The sequence below is a fragment of the Papaver somniferum genome, chromosome 6 (genome assembly GCF_003573695.1).
Source record: "Papaver somniferum cultivar HN1 chromosome 6, ASM357369v1, whole genome shotgun sequence".
Classification (NCBI taxonomy): Eukaryota; Viridiplantae; Streptophyta; class Magnoliopsida; order Ranunculales; family Papaveraceae; genus Papaver; species Papaver somniferum.
The window spans coordinates 150444360-150450359 of record NC_039363.1 but is presented as its reverse complement, the minus strand read 5'-3'; the positions used below and the strand labels follow the sequence as shown (position 1 = coordinate 150450359).

At 40.5% G+C, this 6000-nt stretch overlaps 1 pseudogene; it reads right to left on the bottom strand.

Moving 5' to 3' along the window:
- Positions 1-4125: 4125 nt before the first annotated feature.
- The window catches only part of LOC113291659, a 325743-nt pseudogene continuing 323868 nt past the window's right edge, over positions 4126-6000 (bottom strand).

Below are 6000 nucleotides of genomic sequence, written 5' to 3'. Positions count from 1 at the left end.
AGAGATCATCCCCTCCCTTCTCTCACACAAAACATTACAAATATATACTCCCCCTATCAGAATTAGGGTTCCAACCCCTTTTCCCCAAAAACAGAAAATTAGGTAAAATTGATTTACCTAATGTGTTGAGATACTCACTCCATCTCGTCGACCCACTCTCCAATTACTTCTTCTCGTTCATCTCATGCTCCAATTGTTGCTTTAACATCACTTATATCCCCAATTTCTCACCTAGGGTTTCAGTGAGAAGAGAGATGAGAAATTGGAGAAATTAGTGGTTGATAAAGAGATAGCACGTGATGGTGATGATGGGCTTAGGTTTAGGGTTGGTTTGGTGGCGTAGATGGTGGAGTGATTTGGGGAGAAGATGGTGGTGATGGAGACGGACATGGTGGTGGTACGGGTTCTGAAGGAAGAAGAGATGGAGAAGAAAGAAGAAAGGTGCGTTTGGCTGGGTATAGAGTGTTCGATACTTGGGTGTTAGGCGGGTTCAGCGAGGTTTGATGATCTGCGACAAGGAGCGATGGATGGGAAGATGGTAGGTGGATCCAACGGCGATACGGAGGTAAGCGTGTAGCGACCGTCGGATGAAGGGATGTAGCAAAACGGACGACCCAAGATGGAGATGGGCGTTGTGATGTAAAGCGGGGGCTTCGGAGTTTGATGTGCGATGATGGAGCGACCGTAGGATGCTGAAATGCTTCGATTTGACGGCTGAAATCCGAGACGGGCTTGGATATAGAAAATGGGTTTGGGTAAGGGTTTTGGGCCTTGGGTATGCCAAGCCCATATCTTCTTTAAGAACAATTCTTCCTCTTCAAGCCCACTTCTAGCCTTTTGGTCTTGTGCACGACATTCTTCGCGGCTTCCTTGCGTAATTCCTCCCGTCTTTTCACCACTCTTCAGCTCTTTTCCGCTCCGCAATTCATCCAGACTTTATTTATTACCTAAAAATGCAAAATTAAGTAAGAAAAATATTTATTCTTGAAAACAATGAAAATACAGAATATGGGATAAAATGTAGAATTAATGCGCAAAAGATGAGTTAAATGCCAACAAAAAGGGATAAATATATACATTATTTGGCACCCATCAAATACCCCCAAACCTGAATTTTACTTGTCCTCAAGTAAAACAAAACTAAGGAAATCCTACCTATACCACTGTCGCTGGTCTCTCGAATGCATTTAGCGTATGCACTAAGCCTTTTAAACCACTAAGTGTCCCTAGTGGACGAGTTGAAGTCTCGTGAAGGTTTGCTTAGAACGTACCTACAAAGTTCTAGGTCAAAATATAAGCTCAGATTCCATCAAATGTGACATGTGCAAGTCAGTTTAAGCTCACAGCAAAATGGAGATGTCAATCTAGCTATCAAAGGCACGATCCTAGCACTGATAACAAAAAAAAGACATGTGATAAGAGTGTAAAGTGTATCTACACATGTGTAAAGAAAGATCTGAAGTTATGACTACTAATCACCAAGAGATAGTTTCTCAGGCTAAGAACCAAGGTCGAAATCTATCTAGCTGTCCGGACTTTACGAGAATTGTGAATGAGTTGGAGGTATTTCACAATTACTCGCGTTGTACATCAATGGCATACACCCTCCTTGCTTATTACAATGAAACAACAAAATGACTATTTACATGACTCTTATTTACATTGACTACTCTCTTTTTATTTTTGGAACAAGAGAGAATGGAATTGATAAACACTTGATTTTTTTGTATTTTTTCTGATATTTTCTTTTTTTCTGAATATACATCGTTTTTTTTTTTTTTTTTGCACAAGAACTTGAAATTGATTTTTTTACATAAGGTAGCTCTTTTGATACATAACAAAAAGAAACAAAAGATTACATGACACTTTGCAAGAGGTAGCCCTTTTTGATGCACCCAGTTAAATTCGATGGTTGTCTTTCTTAATGTAACCTCCACCTTCTATCCCAACCAACCAAAGAACAAGCTAGTCAAGTTTCGTTTAGTATTCTAAAGTGATTGGCAATCGTGACTTCCTATCAAACACCTTGAAGATCGAGGCTATACATGTATTGGTAGATCGTGCGCGTGCAAATTTCTTATCACTATGTGAATTGTGCTAGAATCAGGGTGCCTAAATATCTAGATTAAGACTCCTAATAATTACATATTTGCACAAGAGTCAACATTTCAAGGTAAATGAGCTCCATTTTTTATGATTTTTCATTTTTTAATTTTTTTGGAATTTTTCAATTTTTTCAAAAAGATGGAGTTTTGTTTTCAATTATGGCATATTATCGTGGTATCTACTCTATACCCCCAAACCTAAACTAAACATTGTCCTCAATGTTTCAAAATATGGAAAGAATTAAAATGCAACATATGGAAAGGGACATGCTGAGTAGAGTAAAAGGAGAGAGAATACCCGATTTCGGCGAAAGCAGAATTAAAACTCCGTTATCCAAGGCAAAACTCCAACATATTCGGAGTCACAATGGATGAGCACAAAATATATACAAAAGGAAATTTAACTAACACATTATCTACAAGAAAATTTGGTTTTTAATGGGATTGGACTTTTTGGAAAAATTTGGTTTTGTTGGGGAAAAAGAAATTTTGGTTTTTAGGGAAAGATTTGGAAAACTTTTTGGTTATTTAGGGAAAGAGTGGACCAGTTTAGTCCACATAGACTGGGTCCTCCAGGTTGGTTGTTTCAATGTCGGGTGGAAATGGCTCAAGGAATGGCTTTAATCTCTGCCCGTTGACTTTGAAAACGTTCTTGTTGGAGACATCCTCCAGCTCTACAGCTCCATGAGGAAAAACTGTGCGTACTAGGTACGGACCCTTCCATCTGGAACGCAGTTTTCCTGGAAAAAGATGTAATCGGGAGTCATACAGCAAGACTTTCTGACCAGGAGTGAAGGATTTGCGCAGAATACGCTTATCATGAAAATCTTCATCTTTGCTATATAACTTGGCACTGTCATAAGCCTCATTTCTCAATTCTTCCAACTCGTTGAGTTGAAGTTTCCTTTGAATTCCAGCTTCGTCCAGAGAAAAGTTCAGCTCTTTGATTGCCCAGTAGGCACGATGTTCTAATTCCACAGGTAGATGGCACGGCTTTCCATACACTAGACGATAGGGGGACATGCCAATTGGTGTCTTATAAGCTGTTCTATAGGCCCACAAAGCATCATTCAATCTCAATGACCAATCTTTCCTGGACGGGTTGACCGTCTTCTCCAGAATGTGCTTAATTTCCCTATTAGAAACTTCTACTTGTCCACTCGTCTGAGGGTGGTACGGAGTAGCAACCTTGTGAGTTATGCCATACTTGCGTACTAAAGACTCAAAGTACTTGTTACGAAAATGTGAACCGCCGTCACTGATGATAGCTCTAGGGGTACCAAAACGTGAAAATATGTTCTCCTTTAGAAATGAAAGTACCACCTTGTGGTCATTTGTTCTGGTTGCTATGGCTTCTACCCACTTAGAAACGTAATCAACTGCGACTAGGATGTACAACTTGCTGTCAGACATGGGAAATGGACCCATGAAGTCTATCCCCCAAACATCAAAAATCTCCACAATCAAAATGGGGTTCAATGGCATCATGTTTCTCCTCGAAATGCTTCCTAGCTTTTGACAGCGTTCACAAGCAACACAATAATCATGGCAATCCTTGAACAATGATGGCCAATAGAATCCACACTGCAAGATCTTTGCAGCGGTTTTCTTGGCACTGAAATGGCCTCCACATGCTTGGTCATGACAGAAAGATATCACATCTTTCTGTTCGGTGTTGGGGACACATTCCTAATGATTTGGTCTGGGCAGTACTTAAACAAATATGGGTCATCCCAAAGGAAATGTTTAACTTCAGCCAGGAATTTAGAGCGGTCTTGTCTCGACCAACGTGAGGGCATCCTACCTGTAGCGAGGTAGTTAACAATATCAGCAAACCAAGGAAGGTCTGAGATAGACATCAGCTGTTCATCTGGGAATGATTCTCTAATCAGCTCACTTCATCAATAGACTCTAAAGTTAATCTAGACAAATGATCAGCAACCACATTCTCACAACCTTTCTTATCACGGATTTCGAGATCGAATTCCTGTAATAAGAGTATCCATCGAATAAGGCGAGCTTTAGCATCCTTCTTGGAAAGAAGATACTTCAAAGCCGCATGGTCTGTGTATATGATGATCTTAGACCCTATCAGATAAGATCTAAACTTGTCTAATGCGAAAACGACGGCAAGCAATTCCTTCTCGGTAGTTGAATAATTGAGTTGGGCATCATTAAGGGTTTTGCTAGCATAGTATATCACATATGGTAGTCTATCAACTCGCTGTCCTAAAACAGCACCAACAGCATAATCAGAGGCATCACACATAAGTTCGAACGGAAGCTTCCAATCGGGTGGTCGGACTATAGGAGCGGTGGTGAGAAGGGTTTTTAATTCCTCCCATGCCTTCACACAAGCAGCATCGAAATTGAAGGCAACATCTTTGGAGAGAAGACTGCACAGAGGTCTGGAGATTTTGCTGAAATCTTTGATGAATCGCCGGTAAAAACCAGCATGACCTAGAAATGATCTGATCTCCTTCACAGAGCGAGGTTGTGGTAGATGTTGAATGAGGTCAACTTTAGCTTTATCCACTTCAATTCCTTTTTCTGAGATGATGTGTCCTAGAACTATTCCTGAATTCACCATAAAATGGCATTTTTCCCAATTTAGAACAAGGTTCTTTTCTTTACATCTGGATATCACGAGGGCAAGATGCTTCAAACATTCGTCAAACGAGGAACCAAAAACAGAGAAATCATCCATAAAGATCTCGAGAAAACTATCTATCATGTCAGAAAAAATGCTCATCATGCAACGCTGAAAAGTAGCAGGTGCATTACACAACCCGAAGGGCATACGTCTATAAGCAAACGTCCCAAATGGACACGTGAATGTAGTTTTTTCCTGATCTTCTGGAGCAATGTGAATTTGGTTATAACCGGAAAAGCCATCTAGAAAACAGTAGTGACTGTGTCCAGACACACGTTCTAGCATTTGGTCAATGAAAGGGAGCGGGAAGTGATCCTTCCTTGTTACTGTGTTCAACTTCCTGTAGTCGATGCATACTCGCCATCCTGTGGTTGTACGAGTAGGGACTAATTCATTCTTGTCGTTCTGAACTACAGTAATGCCTGACTTCTTAGGCACAACTTGAATGGGACTAACCCATTTGCTATCGGGAATTGGGTATATGATACCCGCATCAAGTAGTTTCAGGATCTCTCCTTTGACTACATCTCTCATGTTAGGATTAAGTCTCCTTTGCATTTCCCTAGATGGTTTGGCATTCTCTTCAAGGTTAATGTGGTGCATGCAAATGGTGGGACTAATTCCTTTGAGATCTGAGATGGTCCATCCTAAGGCCTCTTTGTGTTCCTTAAGTACTTCTAAAAGCTTACTTTCCTGTTCCGTGTCTAAACATGATGAAATAATGACGGGTAAAGTATCAGAAGAACCTAGGAATGCGTACTTCAACGTACTAGGCAATGTTTTCAATTCAAGCTTGGGTGGCTCAACAATGGATGGAATAAGCTTGGAATCAGAGAGTAAGGGTGGTTCCACTTCATATTTCCTTTCAGTGATGTCCATTTGAGGTACAGATTCGAGCAGAGATAGGACGTCACTACAGTATGCATCATCATAGGAATCTGGTTAAAGTTCTCCATACATGCTTGAAAGGGGTCGACGGATAGAATGTTAGTCAACGAATCTTGCATTAATCCTTCAATCATATTAACTTCATGCACATCATCATCATCAAGATTCACAGGTTGTTGACTAATATCGAACACATTCAATTCTACCGTCATGTTACCAAAAGACAGTTTCAACACTCCATTACGACAATTAATGATCGCGTTGGACGTAGCCAAGAAAGGACGTCCTAAGATGACAGGAATGTGACAGTCTGGGTTTTGTACAGGTTGAGTGTCTAAGACAATGAAGTCTACG